This window comes from Sander lucioperca, chromosome 4 (assembly GCF_008315115.2).
Source record: "Sander lucioperca isolate FBNREF2018 chromosome 4, SLUC_FBN_1.2, whole genome shotgun sequence".
Taxonomy (NCBI): domain Eukaryota; kingdom Metazoa; phylum Chordata; class Actinopteri; order Perciformes; family Percidae; genus Sander; species Sander lucioperca.
This window is the reverse complement of record NC_050176.1, coordinates 33070904-33090611: the sequence shown is the minus strand read 5'-3', so window position 1 is coordinate 33090611 and position 19708 is coordinate 33070904. Positions and strand designations below refer to the sequence as shown.

At 40.5% G+C, this 19708-nt stretch overlaps 1 protein-coding gene across 9 annotated transcripts in view; it reads left to right on the top strand.

Annotated features, from left to right (window-relative positions):
• The window catches only part of inpp4b (inositol polyphosphate-4-phosphatase type II B), a 258561-nt gene that overhangs the window by 170239 nt on the left and 68614 nt on the right, over nucleotides 1-19708 (top strand). The window contains exons 1-2 of one of the 9 annotated variants that reach the window (XM_036000086.1): nucleotides 9182-9187; nucleotides 9232-9238. The exons of the other annotated variants lie outside the window; for them this stretch is intronic. The gene's annotated coding sequence lies outside the window, so the exon portion shown is untranslated. Of the gene's footprint in view, nucleotides 1-9181; nucleotides 9188-9231; nucleotides 9239-19708 lie in introns of those variants that run through there. 9 annotated transcript variants of the gene reach the window in all.

The window sequence follows — 19708 nt, the reverse complement described above, 5'->3', positions numbered from 1 at the left end:
GAGGAATATTTAGTCTGGGAAAAAAAGGAAATGGAGGATAATTATTAAACACATAAATGGCTTTCTTCATGGCGTCTTTGTTTTAACCATGTAGCAGTGAATAGAGGAATATGTACTGAAGCACTAGGGGGAGACTAAAGGACACTTAAGGCCATGGCATTTTAGTGTATGGCTGGTGGGAAATGTTTTATTTGTAGTTTGCACATTGAGGGGTGTGTGTGTGTGTGTGTGTGTGTTAAAATTGATGTGGGTAAAATGGGTTTAATAATAATACATTTTATTTAAAGTGCCTTTCATGACACCCAAGGTCACTTCACAAACAAAAAAGGTCGTTAAAATTATAGTCATCTCTCATAAAAATACAAATAAAAGTCAGTCAGTCCACAAGCCATCTTGAAGAGATATGTTTTAAGTCTGTTTTTAAAGTCAGTAATTGAGTCACAGTGTCTGATGTAGTCTGGCAGTGGATTCCACTCAGTGGTTTACACTCACATCACCTTACATGCACACTAGCACACACACAGAATAGCCATGCATACACATTACATACATACACACAGTGCTTTGCATGTAGTATATATATGGTAATACTAACGCACACATGCCACATATGCATGTAAAAGAGGGAGAAAAGGCAATCAGGTGGGATGAAATAAATGCACATATGGCCTGCTCATTTTTCCTCCTTAAATACTAAAAAAGTTTTTTTTTCCGCACAGTTATTCTGCATAATCTGTGAGATCCCCCAGGCATCACGCTCATGGGCAGAATATGAAAATAACTAAGTCGGCCAATGCTGCACGGTGGCATCAAAATGTAACTCTGAGAGAAAAATGGGGGGGAAAAAATAAATATTCCATTGACAAGCTGACTTAAGTACCTGCCATTACTAATCACAATTCCAATAAAACCCAAGCATAGTATAGACTTGTGAACCTAACATCCATATTAAACAAGGTAAAATATATTAGTCTGGGTCAATCATTCATGAGGTCCTCCTATAGCAACATGCCACATATAGGTCAAAGCGATGGGAAAATGAGATGTGTTAGAAGCCAAAGATGGGGGAGAGACATTTAATAAATCTGGCCCGACGTGGTGCTGAGGCATGCTAGGGGCACAGCTCATGCCAAGTCCTTGTCTAAGTGATGAGAGGGTGATAATGAGGACAAAATGAAGGGAGGAAGAGGGGAAGAGAGTAGGTGTATAGAGTCATGTCTGACAGGTTTCTGTTTTTTTTATTATTTAGACCATCCTCTATTTTTTTCTCTGAGATTACATTGTTGTGTGCAATCATTCAAGCACCCTGCTGGGACAATGTAACAGAGAGCAATGCAATCTTTCCTTTTGCTCCATCTCCAATATGTGCACCGGAGAAGCTGAGGGTCATGCATAATATCCTGTCTGCGTTGCTATTTAATATCATCCTCAATAATGCAATTCGGTGTCCATTTGTAGGCATATACTGGCTTAAAATATTAAAATGTTTGTATTTCTTGCAGATTGTATTGCACAACAATGTGCTGCTTCTTTATTTCTATCTAAACCTAATTAATTAGGAGGTATATTGTATACTGTACACACATTTTATATTTAAACACATATTTAACACAACCTTGATTCCACATTTTTTATATTAAATTTGTGTGAAACAACTGTATGAACGTTGAAATAGACTGAAAGACTTGTGTAGCCACTAAGAGAAGGTTAATTGTCATTGTGTTGCTGTATTTCTTTTGGTGCCTGATTCCACTAACCTTGGGAAATCTCTAGTCACAAGATCATTGTTGTTTCGAGCATCTCAACAAACATGAAAACTTTACTTCTGTTGGACTTGTGTTTGTCCAATCATGCATGCTGCATATCCACTGTGACATGTATCTTACATTAGCATAACAAGAAGCTCATGTTGACTCATAATGTTGACACTGTTTGGAGTAAAGTGAGTTAGGCTGCACTGCAGGGATATGATGCTCGGGTGCATTTCTATTATTTTCTCCACCCAGATTTACATAAATGGTCACTCAGGTTCTGGTCACTTAGTGTGTGTGAGCAAAAGGAGTTAGGATGTGCGCATACATTTGTTGTTTCAGACATTGGCATTTGTGGACATACACACACACACACACACACACACACACACACACACACACACACACACACACACACACACACACACACAAACACAAACACACACACACACCCCACAGGGGCTTTTTAGATGTGTGGTCCAAATATTTAAATAGCCTTCATGTTTTTGTAGTGAAGGCTGACTGTTTCTTTGCAAAGTCCAAACAAAGACATTCATTCTTCATTTTAGGTCAATGTCAAATATTTATCTAGTTGCCTTAGCCCAGTAATAGTGTACTGCACCATGAAAGTGTGTCTTATTTATGTACCAAGGCTATTTTTTTACTTTAGAGAAAGAGGGAGAGATGGAGAGAGATAACTACTCAACCGTAATGAAAAAAACATATCCTGTCTAGAGTTTTGGCTTCTTTGCACTTCTCTTTTTGTGTCCAGTAGAGGGGGACGCACAGAGGTTATATTAATATTACAGTGTACATACACTCCACTATTTTCATAAAATTCACATTCCTAAACTGTTCTATGTTAGTATAAAGTTATATTATTCTGGAAGATGCATAACTTTGCAGAACCCCTACATTGTTTCTTTTTAACACAGAGAGGGAGCAGAATGCTACCTACTTGCCTTGTCTATACCAATGACCTGTATCAAAACAGCTCTTAAATCACTTTCATTCACTGAGACAGAGAAGAGAGCTAAGTGCTGCCTGCCATATCCAGATTTTGAAAGGCTAGTTTTTTATAGCAGAGTTGTGGCTGACCTTTTTTAATGTGTTTTTTAAAAGTGACTTTGACTCCCTTAGGGAGACTTAGCCCAAGACTCACCTGATTATGATCTCAATCTGCACACTGCACATATTTTGTTTAAATTTACTCCCTGTCATGTTTGTGTGTGACTGTAAAAATAGTTTTATAGCGCTTTAACGTATGACTTTCATGAGTTTGAAACTGAAAAAGCCAGTGACCATTAAGCTATCTAAAATTAAAGGAAAAAAGCCCTGTTTAAATGATTTTTCAGTGACACTTAGGCATAACAAATGGGTCCAGAGTAAAATATTCCAACATTTGAATTTGGTCATTTGAATCCTAATTATGTTGGTGATAAATGTCCCATTGTTCAGGATCTCCAACATGTTGGCATTCAGCTCATAACATAGCTTCTGTAGTTGAGGTTGAAGTACATGCAGGCACAAAGTACAGCTTAGACTTATAAACATACAGTATGGCAGAGCCTGACAAGCTGTGTGTGCAATGTCCTAAAATTGCCACTGTACAATGATAATCTATTTCGATAAATGTAATAACATGGCCTTTAGTCCAGCACCAACCTCCTTCCCACTAGTGATGAGGGTCTAACTGTAATCTAGACCTGCTGGTCAGTGCTCAGTATCAGCTGTATTCTGTACAGCAGACTCTTGCACAGTCAATGTTATTACGCTGTTTCTATATGTATCTTTATGTTCTTAGATGTATTTTATGCCATTTGAGCCTGCCCTGTCAAAGACACATTTCTGTCACTCATGACAGACAATAAAGGTTTTCTTACCTTATTATATCTTATTATATTATTATATTGTTGTTGAGTGATGGTAGCATTTTCTGAGGAAGTGTATTTCCCACCTATAAGGCTCTTTACTAATATGATCTAGTTGTGAGCTTTTTGGCACACACAATTCTTTCATGCATTTCATTCAATCACCTGCACACAAGCAGACTGTAGTCTAATCAGCTGATTATTCGTTTTGAAGTAGCAGGTATCAACCTGTCCTTTCCTTGGTGCATCTATTGAAGACTTCCATGTTGTGACTTTTGAAGACAGTAGAGGTTTATCTTGAAGATTCTGTGTTGTGAACCATTTTCTACAGTCCTGCAGTCTCTTTTTCTCTTTCTAAACATGGGAATTATTTCTGTGGAAGGATCCCCTTAGAGCATTTACATGTAAATTAATGACTAAAGTCAGTAAAGTATGAAACAGACCTAAAATACAATTGAAAGCTAGAAAAATTACACATACAGACTAATTTCGACCAACAAACAGATTTATATTCTTGATCGTCTGAAAGCAGCACATATCCAATAACTTTGTTAAGACAGTGGACAATACACAGAGGAAGTGGTAGACTGCATTTAGTGTTGTGTCACTAAGCAACTCCACAAATCCTTCGAGAACATGAATTAACACATGTACCTGTACCAAAAATAGAAATTGACGTGTATTGATAACATTTACATTTAGTTATGCTGCAGTTTGCACAAGAAAGGCAAAAGACTGAGAAAATATTTTAATTAAATGGTCATGAGCAAACAAGGACTGTAAACTCTGCAAAGAGAGATTGTATTTTATCCTCTAGCCCTATTTCCCTTCCCTTAAGTGTTTTTTGTCGCTTGTCAGGCCGCCATTATAAATAAGAACTTGTTCTTACTGACTTGCCTGTAAAAATAAAGGTGAAAAAAACGTATAATAAAATAATACTCTCACTCGTGACACACTGCATAATTTTCTGTTTGCTTGCTGCTAAAAGAGGGACAAAAGAGAAATATTAAGAATTAAAGTTCATTGTTGAACTGGGAAATAATAGTTCCTATAATCCCAACTCGAGGTTCACCCACAAACTTTTTCCGACGCTTTCTATGGTATCACACAGTCTCTAGCAGATGGAGTTTGCTCAGTTTTTTTGGCGTTATGATTTCATCAATGGCGTGTCTTTTTTGTCCCTGTTGGATTAAAGTTTCAAATTCTTGACCTTGGAAATAACTGTTTTTTGTTGGCTTTGTTGAACAATGATGAAAATCCTGATTGGCTGCTCTGAGATTTTACAAGGCTTCGTTGTGGAGCCATGATTTCAATGCCACAATCATCTTTATACAGCTAAGAGTGCTGCTCTAGGATGTGAGGCACCACACTGCGATCACAACGACTAGCAAAAGTAGCTCTCACTTTCTATTTGCTTTGCTGTAGCTCTCTCACAAACACACACACACACAGAGACACACACACACACACACACACACACTCACACTCCTTCCTCTCTAACACACAGGTACATTGTATTGTTTGCATGCATCCCTTTCAATCCCTCGATGAAAGCCGTATGGGAAAACAGACAAAGGCTTGTTAGTATTTCTTCCCCTGAGGCATTGGTTCTGTTAGATCTCCCAGGACCCTGACACAATCCTGTTGCAGCTTTTCAGGTAACAGTCACATAACAATCACATGCCACACCTGTGTTTCTCATATTTACGCTTCATATGAAGCTGTCACCACCAGCCGGAGGTGCTTAGAGGTGCTGGTATGTGGATTTTGTTGCCTTTGGACAGAGCCAGGCTAGCTGTTTCCCATGTTTTCAGTCTTTATGCTAAACACCATGAAGCAGTAAAACCGCTTTGCGCTGGCTGTTTGATTGTTTTCCTATGGGGAGAGCGGTGGAAGCGCTACCCTTAGCGTGGTGCACAGTTCGAAATTGCCACTGAGCACTGCGCTCGAAGTTGTCGCCGACCTTTCAAGGTGCAACCATGAAAGGAGGTAGCCAGAAGCAGTGATGACGTATACCTGCACTGCGCTTTGCTGAAGTGCCTGCATTATCCTCTGTGCGCTACCTTGCTAGTCTGGCTATCACCAGACCAAGCTCAATCTTTTAAGATTGAACATTAGTCTGGGGAGTCTGCTCTCTATTTTCTCTGCACAAGAGGCGTGATCAACGGTCTTTGGTGTTTTTTTCCCCCAACGTCTTCTCCCAGGCAGCGCGGCAATGGCTATGTTTAGGGTTAAGGTTAGGGTTAGCTGCCTGGAGGGCGCAGTTGGAGGCAAAAAACACCATCGACCGTGATCAACGGGCATAGTTCAAATGACTTTGTACGCAATTGGATAGTCCTTCAACCAATCAGACCAACAATCCGGGTGACGTAGCAGCGACAGCGGCATCAATGGGTTGCTGCCATGGAGTGCTGTGCTTTGGTGGCCGGCTTGTTAAATGTAAACAAAAAGCTGTTTGGTTGCTTCTCTATCATCATCGTGTTAAACCCGCCAATAGCGCGCCAGGTGGATAAGCGAGTTTGAGTTTGTGATTGGTTCCCGCAAATTTGTAACGGAAGCAGGATAGATAAACGTACAGGTTTCCAGCCTGAGCTGCAGCGCGAAATCAAATCGCTGGCAGATCGGGCTGGATTTACCCAGTCTACTACCTTGCAGTTTTACCACCTGCATTAAGTGCATGCTTGTCGGAATCTATGGTGGTCTAGATATTATGGGTTGGCTTTTTATTGAAGAGCAATTACAGAACCAAACTATCAGTTTGACAGAGATGAAAGGAGACTGTTTTGTTGGCTCTTCTTTGTTAAAAAAAAATATTTACAAAGCCTTAGTTATTCTCTATGGGGGCATCTACTCCCTCTCTTTCTCTGTTACTGAGTCATTACACTTGACACAGACTGTTATTTTCTTCTCAGTAAGTTTCAGTAATCTGATGCATGTGTGAGAACGATTTTAGTAGTTTTCTGTGTTTTGCAATGTGGCTAGCTTAGTTAGACCCCTACCATTTAAGTGCTGACAATGTTTTCATTGAGTGTGTGGTAATTAAAGTGATCATTGAGGGCATACAGTACGCTCTGTGTCACTGCACCACCTGCCCTCTTCCACTCAAACATCACCTCCACCCATGCTCATTCAATTGTCATTGATCTGCACTAAGCTTTTCAATGACTTCACACTGAATGAATGCCAGCCATCTTCATCGTCAGAACAGGACATGCACCTTTTTGATCATTCTCATCTTAACTGTGACACACTGTGACTCTACTATACACATACACACATACAACAAAAAAGCTTGATATAGAATTGTGCTACAGTAATAATGCAACAAGAACTGTTGTATGTAGACAAGTGTGTGTGTGTGTGTGTGTGTGTGTGTGTCAGTGAATATTTTGACAAGTGCAGTAGCTCCTGACTTATAAGTCCCTATAATATTACACTAATAACCTGGGTGACATAAATAAATATATAATAAAGTTGCTTAGTATGTTAAAGTATGTTACTATATAATACATTAAAACTAAGATAAATGTGGATAAAATCACAATCAAAGGAATATTTTAAAACATTACAGTAAAGTCAGAAGTTGCATACAAAAAATCTGAGTATCTCTGTAAATACTGGAATATGGATTTCAGTAGTGAACATTTAAAGCGTAACTCTCGCCAAAATGCAACCTAGGGTCTTTTTGTGAATGTACGAAGTCAAACTTTCGTTTAAAAGCATATTTAGGACGGAAGCGGCACTTTTAAGATGTACCGTATTTTTGCTTTTAGGTCAAATGGCCTTTTAAATGGGAGTAATAGGGGCACTTTTATGCTAGCCTCAAAATAGCTATTTTTAAAACACTAAGAAGGCTCGACACAACATGAAACTTTGCTCGAAGTATCACCAGGGGCTCTACACCTTAACGAAAGCATTGACAACATTGTTTTTGTACACAGAGTTTACTAAAAAGAGAGGTTTTGAACAACTCACCATAGCTCTTGTTGTTTCTGGCTGCTACCACCTCGGCAGTCAAAACGAGTCGATATCAAAACAAGTAGCCACAGATTTGTATATCCCTTGTGCACCGGTGGTGATACTTCGAGCAAAGTTTCATGTTGTGTTGAGCCTTCTTAGTGTTTTAAAAATAGCTATTTTGAGGCTAGCATAAAAGTGCCTCTATTACTCCCATTCAAAAGGCCATTTGACCGAAAAACAAAAATACGGTACATCTTAAAAGTGGCGCTTCCGTCCTAAATATGCTTTTAAATGAAAGTTTGACTCGGGTAAATTCACAAAAAGACCCTATGTTGCATTTTGGCGGGAGTTACGCTTTAATGTTACAGATAAAGTTTTGTTAAACTCAAATGACATTCATGATATCTGTTGCTAATAAGGCTTCTAGGTAATATATTGGACAATATTTAGAATGAGCCCCACCTTTTGCAGTCTCATTAGCGTCGGCATTGCTCATACAGCCACTGGTGTCTCAGCCAGCTCATGCTGTGATCAGTGGTAACATGTAGCCATGCTCCTCAGCATGAAATCTCTCTATAGGCCTGTACTAAACACAGCAGGCGGTGGACATGAGAACAGTTTCTTGACCCATTCTTACCTTAACCACATCCCTGTGTTGAATTCAATTGAGACCATCTTTTTTAGTTCTCTTTTTTTCCCATGGCCGCTAGCAATAATGGGCTAGACTAAAGAGGATAGTTTATTAGTGATTTTTTTTTTTTTTTTTTTTAAGATCAATTTTTTAATTATTTTTATATTTTTGAACATACAACATACAGAACAAACAAATACAATTGAACAAGAACAAAAGTCCTCTCCCACCCCCCACCCTCTGCGGTCTCCGATACTTGTGCTGCTGTGTTTTTCCATAGGTCTATAGTCGATGACTTGGCTTTGTTAATCCTTGCTGTAGAGAGCTCAAGCATAACTATGTCTAGGAAATACGCCAACCACTGTTTTATACAAAGCGAATGGGGGGGGGGGGGGGGGCCAGCGTTGAGCTATCATTTTCTTGGTTGCAGTTGAGCCGGCTAGCCAAATTTTCTTCTGTCTCCCAAGCAGGTGTAATTTAGAGTCGTCATTAAGTAACAAAACAATCGGGTCAGTAGGAATTCGACATCCTATCACATCAGATATTATTGATGTTGTTTTATTCCAAAACGCATGCACCTGTTCACACTCCCAGACCATGTGCAGGAAGGTTCCAGTTTGTTCAGGTTTACAGAACGTGCAATAGGGCGTAGGAATGACTTTAGAGACGTATCTCTTCTGAGGAGTCCAATATGTCCTATGGCATATATTAAAGTAGATATACTGGTGATTTGGGTTCTTGGAGCAGTGGAAAACGTCCCAAACTGTCTCCCAATTAATTACGTTCCCCTCAGGGCTCAGCTCTCGCTCCCATTTCTTTACTATTGGGAGTTCTCCTATGGATACTTGCATCAGTTTAGCATAAATCTTGGACACTAATCCTCTCACAGGAAAATCAACAAACCATCTAATGATTGGGTGTGCCTCAAGACTGTTCCCCCATGGCACTCCATAACATTTTAGGGCTGACCTTAAGTGAAGATAAAAGAAGAAGGATGTCCTAGGGACCTCAAAGCTAGCTCTCAGGTCTTCAATACTTGACATACCGTTCTCATTGAATAGCTGGTCTAAAGTATGATAGTCTTAAGATTTTAAGATTTGACATGCATTAGCTTCCTCTCACAGCTGCAATGCAATGGAACCATTTAATGTTTCTTCATGTGTACAGTACAATATTCATTTAAATGAAATATTATATTTGTGAATCTCTCTGCCATAGTAGCCTGTGTATTAATGTAGCACAAGGCATTTTCTCATTGAGTTTTCGGTGTTCTTTCCTACATCAGCGGCTTTCTCTTCATCTCTCCCGTTTGAGCCCCAGCCTGGATTTACAAGGTTGGTTAAAGTAATAGCATCCTTTCTGGATAGTTTTTTCCACCTTACTTCTTCTGTGAAAACAGCTTAACCCAAACGGTTTCTGACACTGGTTAAGCACTAACTTAAAAGTAAATGTAGTGTGAAGACACTTCTCGTCATGCAAGAATAGTAAAAGTGTGTGTGATGTGACTGGAACAAATAGGATGCATTAAAACTCACAAATCTTGCGCAAGTATGCATCTTTCCCTGACGCAGCTCCCATTCTGCTTATTACAGATGTATTGCAGCAGACAAACAGATTTTTTACATTGCATAAATTTGCATTGAGAACAGATTTTTACGAAACTTTAATACAAGATACACAGCTTGTTTTGCATTAATTTTAGATTCAGACTGAATATATATTTTTTGTGGATGTCTCTTTCATCAAGAGGAAACCAGAGCAGTTTTTTTCTTTGGGAATATACTTCAAGTAGTCCATACAAGCCAGAGAGTGTGTGCTCAGTATAGGGTCCCCTGGTGATTCTAGCCAGCTCTATGAACAATGCCTCCAGTGTAGTCTTATTGATTGAATCAGTCCTTAAGTTGCGAAATGTTCAAGTACTGCTGAATCACATGGTGATGATATTCATCCCCAATGAAAATCAGGACAGTCAGTATCACTTCTAAATCTTGCATTCCCCATTATTACATTCTTCTGTCCTAACATCTGTCCTCAGTGAAAACTACCCAGCTCTATATTTAGCCCACCAGTCCAGCTTTATATAGGTCAAGAATCCCATCTACACTTCCACTGCTACACTTCAGCATTCTTCGTGCCTGTGTAGGATCCTGGCAATTAGTTTTCTCTGACCACTCCCATTTCACAGGCAACATACAGTTACAAGGTGTCCTGAAGGTCTCCTAAACTAAATCCTCTGTAAATGGACTGTTTTTATATAGCTTCTAGTCTTAATGACTACTCAAAGTGCTTTTACATAGTACAGGAACCATTCACCATTCACACACATTCATACACCGAGGCTGCCGTACAAGGTGCTACCTGCTCATCAGAAACATTTACACTCGGGGGCAATTCGGGGTTCAGTGTCTTGCCCAAGGACACTTCGACATGGGACTGCAGGGCCAGGGGTCGAACCACCGACCTTCCGTTTGGCAGGCGATCGCTCTACCACTGAGCCACAACTTGTTTTTTTTTAGTATCCTACAGTTGAAGCAAAGGCCCTTGTGAGGGGAAAAGCGAATGGTGTTTTGGTTCATTTCTGTGTATGTCAGGTGTTTTCCCCTGTGAGGCTTCCCACAAATAAAAGCGCCTGACAGCCACAGAACTATTGCTACTTTGAAGTTGTTTGATGAACTTTACCCACCCACGTGCTGTTATATTCAGACCTTTGAAAATGTAGTACAATTGTCCTTCCCTTGCCATCACTGTGTGAGTTAGGGGATGGATATCCGAACCAAGTCCGTCAGGACCCGTCGGGACGGGCCGAGTTCGGACAGATATTTAGAAATGATGTTCGGGTTCGGGTCAGACTCTGTCACATCAGCGCGCTAAGGCATTGAACATTTTAAATTTAAAACAGCTTATTAAGTAGTTGCGCGCCTGTGTTAACGTGTGCTTGTTGCCCCGTGTGTGCTGATGCGCTCATCTGTTGACATTTCCGAATGCCTTCCTACAGTTGCTTAATAAAAGTGGGCTTTCCACACAAACAAACGTACATGTGTCATTAGTATTAGAAAAAAATTAGATTTAAACTGTGTCGGGCTCGGGTCGGGCTCGGACATAAATATGTTAATGCCTCGGGCAGGGTTCGGTTACTGCTCTGTCGGATGCGGGCCCGGCTCGGACAGAAAAATGCGGCCTGATCCTCACTCTAGTGTGAGTCTTCCCTTCTTTAGGTTCACAAGGCAGCAGAAAGAGGGCATTTGCTTGGCCACTTTTACTCTTCTAGTTGTCTGTCTTTGTCTATTTGACCGTCTTCAACTTCCCACGGTCTGCACGTTAACATCCTCATTACTATGCACAGAGCTTAACCACTTCCACCCTGTTCAGAGCAAAAACAGGTTGAGCAACAAACAAGTATCAGGTTGTATTTACAGACATCTCCAAATGTTGCACAGGCCACCATATTGCTAAGCAAGTCTGTTACAAAACAGTGTAACTGCTCGTTTCAGCAAGCAAGAAAATCACAAATAATAACCTTCACCATCTGTATCTGCCTTCTAACCACAAAACAGTAGTAATATTAGTATTTACTATTTATTTAGTATTTAGTAATATTAGCAGGGAAGAATGCTAAACATTGGTGATTGTGATACACTGAATAAATGGACACTGTGATACACTGCTCAGGTTTCTGCTATATAGCAACACACACGTATATCCAGCTCAACGCCTAGGCTGCATATGTTCACTCAAACTAGGAAAATTATTTTCTTTCTTGGTGTTTAAGTGTGGTGGTTTTATACAGTACAGTATGTCTAGTTTTCTTATAAATCTAAGAGAAATTTAGCAGACATTTCCCTTAAGGGTCCATTTAATTGAATACACTTATCGCCATTGGAAGAGTTGTCAGATTTCTTTGGTCCACAAACTGCAGTGTTACAGACACTTATAAAGGCAGTTCAATTCATTGACAAACTCTCACAAGGTGCTGAGTGTCACTTTAGAAGAAGAAGCGATTTATTATTACAGTATCACACTCTGTTGTACATTACACACATATCGTAGTTGGATAACTATGACCTGGATGACTGAGAACCTTCACAGACATTACACACCCAAAATACTCGCACATGCACACTAGAGTGGTGATCGGGCCGCATTTTTCTGTCCGAACCCGTCCCGAGCCCGACAGGCATTTAGATATGTCAACAGATGAGCGCATCAGCGCAAGAGTGCACACAGGGCAACAAGCGCACGTTAACACAGGCACGCACAAGAGGCCCAATCATATAGCCAATTGAAATTAAATTAACATAGGCCTACCAAAAATTGCCCAAGCTAACAGAACAAAATCCAAAAAATTCACACAAGAGGTTCTGTGGTCTCTTAATGAAATTCAAATCAACAAGTGTACCCAGCGACGTAAAATTAACGTTAACACAAAAGCAGCTTGTTGAAATGAATCACTCTTACCATTGACGAAAGTACCCCACCAAAAATGGCCCAAGCGAAGTTACATAATAAGCTGTTTTAAAGAGGTGATATAATGATTATATAGGATATTTCACACTGTTCCTTAAGGTCTCCTAATAGGGTATGTAACATTGATTGTTGCTATTTTATGGGCCCTTATGCATCCCTGTGTTTTGGCCCTATTTGGAACGAGAGCTTTTCTTCCAAATGCTCATGAATATTTAGCGCGCTGATTGGTTGAGGAACCACATACAGATACATTGGAGAAGAGACAGCAGGTCTCATATTTCAGACACAGCAGGTCTCATATTTCAGACACTGCAATGTTTCGTTACTGAATTCACTTCTGAGACTTTTTTATGCGAGAAATCAACTATATAAAGTAGTGCTGTCAATTAAAAGCGTTATTAACGGCGTTAACGCAAACCCATTTTAACAGCGTCAATTTTTTTATCGCAAGATTAACGTTCTTTTTGGCATAGCAAACTTAGTTTTTTTCACATGCTGTTGCAACAAAAACTACAACACCACACCGGATCTAGCTAGACCGGAAACAAAACAACAGGCACGCCACACACACTTGTTTGGGCTTGCGAGCCGGCCAAAGAGTAGGAGGCTAACGTTACGTTTTGAGTGGATGGCGAGCGCGAGACGCCGAAATGGATGCCAATAAGATTCTGAATGGAAAGTTTACTTTTAAAAAGTTGCCAAATGGTTCCATTGACAAGACCAAAGTGATCTGTGTGTTTTGTCGTTGTGAACTGAGCTATCATCGCAGCACGTCCAGTCTGAAATACCACTTGATGGCCAAGCACACAGCTGATGCAAATTCTCCGCCCCCTCGTCAAAGCCAGGCGACAAAAGCACAAAGTAAGCCGATCCACTTTTCCATGTTGATAAGAGCATTAAAATGAGAAAAAAATAATTGGACAAAAATAAATCTAGGGTCATTTAGAATAGATAAAAATGTGTGATTAATTGCAAGTTAACTATTAACATTAAATATTTTAATCGTTTGACAGCACTAATTTTTTTTTTTTACGAAAATTGATGGCTAATTGCAAATTTGGTAAGACGTGTTGGACTTCAGGAGGTCCACGCAGTCTGACGAGACAGCGGCAGCCCCACTGCGCTCCATACCCAGGAGAAAGTCACCGTTTCTGGGTTACTGGACAACTGGGGCTCCGCGGAGCTGGCCAGCTGCCGGCATAACTATAGTATATTTACAGTTTGAATTTCGTCACGCCCCTCATATAACAGCTACCCTAAGGTCTTACAAAGCTAACGCTTGTGTCCGATTTCAATTTAATGCATTTTTGTGAATATGAGGGGTTTCGTTAGCTGCTAATGTCCCTTCAATTCTATGGGTAGCTAAAGATCGAGGCTAGCTAGCTAGCTACACTTTCGGCATAATTATAATTAGGGCTGTCAGTATTAACGCGTTAATCGCGATGCGATTAAGGGCCGAGCATAATGCGTTAATTTTTTTTAATCGTATTAATCGCATGCCGCCATTTATTAATTTATTTTCACTTCACTCAGCTTTGCGTCGTGCCTAACAGGCTACTATTTTGCTGTACTTCCTCGTAACACATCCTGCTGCTGCAGGAATAGAAACGCAGATTTCTGTGCCTCATTCTGGTGCCACTGATATGTCTGCACTTCTCTCTGATGCTCTGAAACAGACGTTACAGGCAACAGAAACATCGCTGCACGTGATGCTAGTTAACACTATACTCGACAGCAGCTAACGTTAGCCTACCGCTGGCTAGTAGCTGGATTAAACACAGTTACAATGCTGACAGCTAATGCTAAATGGTGTAAAGTTTGTCTGTATTTCACTGTAGAGGATTCAACACCGGGATGTAACAATCTGCAGCTGCCGTTGTCGGAAAAACACAGACGGTGCATTCAATGAAACTGGTAATTTACAGCCTCGTGGTGCATTAAAAGTTGTTAAATGCCCTTTTCCCATCTGGTGGTTGTTTTTGTCATTCAACAGCTATTTACTAGTGAAATAAGTTATTGTTATAGTGATTACATTATTATTAAACATTTAATTTTGACGATATGGCCTTAGCAATAAACAAGCCATTCTTTAATGTCGCCAACTGTTTAGTACCCTTCTTTTTTTTAACTTTCTTAAAAAGTATCGGTTCAGGTACCGTTAAGGCACCGATACCGTTTTAAAAGTACTGCTTTAGCACCGGTATCCAAACCAAACAATACCCAAACCTAATATTGACTCTAGATTCAAATGTGTGACTACATTAAAGCAGCCATATTATGCTCATTTTCAGGTTCATAATTGTATTTTAAGGTTGTACCAGAATAAGTTTACATGGTTTAATTTTCAAAAAAAAACATATTTGTGTTGTACTGCAGTGCTCTCTCTCACTGCTGCAGATCCTCTTTTCAGCTGGTCTCTGTTTTAGCTACAGAGTGAGACCTCTTTTCTTCTTCTTCTTCTGTACTATCTTTGATTGCACTGAACATGCCCAGTAGCTCAGATGTCGATCATGTCAGCTAGCTAGCTCCATAGACAGTAAAAGAAAGGCTGTTTCTACAACTTCGGTCAGTTACAAGGCAGGATTAGCTGGGAGACTTCTAAATGAGGGCGCACATGTAAGTAGTTCTTTTGTAGATTATGGTGAACTTGTGTGTGTTGTAGCAGTGCTTTGCTATTGAGAACGAGGTAGCATGCTAGCGTTAGCATGCTAGCGTTAGCCATAGCGTTAGCATGCTAACGCTACGAGCTAATGGTTGCGGTTAGCCTGCTCGTTTCGGCTTGTGACGTCACAAGCCGTGCCGATTTTGAACAGCTCACCCAGAGACTGAAGGCAGGACACATTCAGAAACCGTATCTCACTCTAAACAGCATGGATGGATTTTTTTCAAAGTTTGTATGTGTGTGGAAGCACCAGAGACACAAAATAACACCCCAAATCCCAGAAAAAAGTGATTTTTTCATAATATGGGCACTTTAAATATATAATAAACAAATACAAATCTTAAAATCAAGTTCATAAAGTCATTTTCTTTGCATCATTTGATTCCCAATCAAGATACACTGGTAAGAATTGCTTTCCATTGTTAATATGTACTTAAAAACAGTTCTGAAATAAAAAATAATAGAATTTTAATCATGTGATAAAACGTGATTAATCGTGATTAACTATAGAAATTCAACGATTAATCGCGATTAAGAAAATGTAATCGTTTGACAGCCCTAATTATAATATATTTACAGTTTGAATTTCATCACGCCACTTATATAACAGCTACCCTAAGGTCTTACAAAGCTAACGCTTGTGTCTGATTTCAATTTAATGCATTTTTGTGAATATGAGGGGTTTCGTTAGCTGCTAGTGTCCATTCAATCCTATGGGTAGCTAAAGATCGCGGCTAGCTAGCTAGCTACACTTTCGGCATAACTATAATATATTTAGAGTTTGAATTTCGTCACGCCACTTATATAACAGCTACCCTAAGGTCTTACAAAGCTAACGCTTGTGTCCGATTTCAATTTAATGCATTTTTGTGAATTTGAGGGGTTTCGTTAGCTGCTGGTGTACCTTCAATCCTATGGGTAAAGATTGCAGCTAGCTGCAGGCCCTGGAGCTCTGTCAGGGCCTCGGCATTTGGTAGTCCAGTAACTCAGAAACGGTGACTTTGCGCGGGTATGGAGCGCTGCAGGCTTCCGGTCGTGACGGAGATCCATCTAGCTCACAGCGAGCCGTGGTCTGTGAAGGAGTACACGCCGGGCGGCGAGGCAGCACCGGCCGCTGTCACGTTAGCCTGCTGAGCTCCTGCTGAACTGCGACACACAGTCGGACAAAATTTGCAATTAGCCGTCAATTTTCGTAAAACGGCCCATATTTGACCTCTACATAGTTGATTTCTCGCATAAAAAAGTCTCAGAAGTGAATTTAGTAATTAAATAGCGGACCTCTGGAGATCTGTGTGACCTAGCTAGATTCAGAAGACTAAGCTGACCTCAGGTCAGTGGTGTAGCCTATGCAAATGTTGGGGCGTGACAAAGACTAGGAGTTGAGGACTTGACGTCAACTTTTAGCTTTGTTGAGATTTGCCCGTTTTCAGCAGCAGTTTCAAATTATGAGATTTGCAGAGGAAAGGGGTGTCAATGGGATTTTGAGGTTCTATGTATACTATTTACCCTCCAAAGGTAAAATCAGTTTTGCATTCTATCACCCCTTTAAATTTAAAATGTTCAATGCCTTAACGCGCTGATGTAACCAAGCCCGACCTGAACCCGAACATCATTTCTAAATATCTGACCCGGCCCGTCAGGTACCATCAGGTTCTGTCGGGTTCGGGTCGGGTATCCATCCTCTAATGCACACACAGGACCATATGTATCAATGGAGAGATGTCAGAGCAAAGTCGCAGCTGTCACATAGTCGGCTCTCCAAGCTGTTGGGGTTTCGGTGCCTTGCTCAAGGGCACCTCGTCATTGCCCAGGAGGGAAGCTGCCAGATGTGGAGAAAAGTGCAGGACTTGAACCAGCCGCACTCTGGTCCCCAAGCCAAGTCCCCATGGACTGAGCTACTGCCGCCCCACTTAATGTGTCTGTTGTCATGTTTTCAATAGTCAGTGCAGTCAATGTTTATTTTCTAGCTTGTGTATTTTCATCCCAAGGATAAAATTGGTTAGACATAGGTTTACAACTCATTGAACCTTTGCAGGAAAGAGGAAATATACTGACTGAACCATATCATTTTATTTTGGGGATCCTTAGTGGGGATCCTTAGTGGATAATACCGTGAATTTTCTATAAATGTGTCTGTAAAGAGAGAATGTTTTTATTCCTGAGTAGAAGTAAATGTAAGATTTGACACTCAGTAGCAGACTTTTATACAAATGATTTATTGTCTCTCGTTTGAGCAGTTGCTGTATAGCACCGTTATATAATAATTATTATTTAATAATTATAATTATCGTGTATGGCTCATACATCAGGGGCCTCTAAGACCGGCAGGGTACAGATCAGATATTTAAAGGGTGATAGAATGGTTATATACGGTTTTTCATGCTGTTCCTTAAGGTCTCCTAATAGGGTATGTAACATTGGTTGGGCTGAAAATGTTTTTTGCCCTAATGCTACCCTGTTAAATGGGACTGGACTGAAACAAGAGCTTTTCTGCCTTATATGGTCTGCTCGTGAATATTTAGATGAGCTGCACGCTGATTGGTTGAGCTTAGCACACACACACACACACACGCACACAATCCCTTTTCTCCTCAGCGGCAGCTTTCTTCTTCTTTTCTCTCTTCTTCACACTGTCCGTTAACGTTCCAAAGACAACGTTGCAGACATGTCCAGGCATGCCCGCAATGCCTTGGACAAAAAGTTTTAAAAAAAAGTTAACGTACTGTGAACCGCCGCCGACAGGCAGCTCCTACGCACCGCCCATTGCGAGTCCACTGCGCCACTGATTTAAATCCACATGTTCAGCTCAATTGTCCGCTTTTCTCTGGGCCAGTATTCCGTATCTCCTGAGAGAGCTCCAGCCATCGTGCAGCGGGGTCTGACAGTCCAGGCAGAAAGCCAGCGATCTGGGCAAGCACCGCGCCGCTGTCACGGCATAGCCTACTGTGGAGCTGCTGAACTCCAAAACAGTCCTACTAAATTTGCAATTAGCAATACATTTTCGTAAACCGGCCCATATTTGAGCTTTATATAGGCGATTTCTTGCATAAAAAAGGATCAGAAGTGAATTTAGGAATGCAAGAGCAGGCAAACAATGTAGAAAGTGTCTGAGATTTGTGCGACCTAGATTTAGAAGACTTACTGACCTCAGATCAGTTAGTGGCCTCTGTAAATTTTGGGGCGTTACAAAGATAGAAGGTAGAGCCAAATGAGGAGGAATTGAGAAGTTGACGTCAACTTTTAGCTTTGTTCAGATTCGCCCGTTTTCAGCAGCAGTTTCAAATTGTGAGATTTGCAGAGGAAAGAGGTGTCGATGGGATTTTGAGGTTCTATGTATGTCCTACTTACCCACCAAACTGTCGTTTTTCAACTATGACAAGGTAAAATCAGTTTTGCATTCTATCACCCCTTTAAAACAAATTACACTGTGTGTTCCTACATTGGAAATGTGTTTGTGAATTGCAAGATAGGCTTTTAAAAGAAAATAACTGTTAAATGTAAGGCACTTCCCTGATAATTAATTCTTTTTTGAATTGTGCCAATGCCTTAGCAGCCATTTTAAGCGCATTATTTTTGTCACTTTAACAAAGCTCTCTGATTAAGTGTTGTCATAAAAGAGGTCCTGGTGCAATTAGATCTTCTTTTTTAAAGATGGGCTCGCAGGCAAAGTACAATCTGCAGATTTGTTTCCTTGCCAGCTCTAACAGACTGAAAGAGATGGGTGAAGTAGGAGGGGATGTGGGAGGGTGAGGATAGTGGAAGACAGGCTTCTTTCTCATCCATGGCTCTCCACAGAACCTTCAAAGTTAATTTGGGGTCAGTTAGTGTGCATGGTAAAGGTTTGTGTCACTGCAGACCAGACATTCTGTCACAAAGTTAACTTCTCTGCCCTTTTCTTTGCTTGATTTTAGCAGAATTTGTACAATAAACCAGCAATGCCGTGATGGAGCTAAATTAAATCAGTAGAATGAGCTGCTGCAGAGTTTACAGACAATGTATAAAGATTGTATTTGAACAGGTGCTGAGTTTACGTTTGGCCGCAAATCAAGACAATCACACAATATATCTCTCAAAGGCATAAATCAATTATCTTAAAGCAATTCTAAGAAATCTCCCCTGTCTGTTTAAATGGAGAATTTCATTAGTGGATTGAGGCAGAGCAATCTAAAGAGTAGAGGGCCACTGTAACCCCCAAGGTTTGGATAGCGACGACGATCACTGAATGTGAAGCATGTTAATCTCCATTTCCTCGATTATGTGTGGGCCACTGTCAGTACATACTGTTTGTTCAAAGTCAGGGTGACTTTGTTTTACTGTGCTTAAGTCCTGTGTTGCACAGAGAAACAGAGGGAGAGAGAGGTGATGAGGA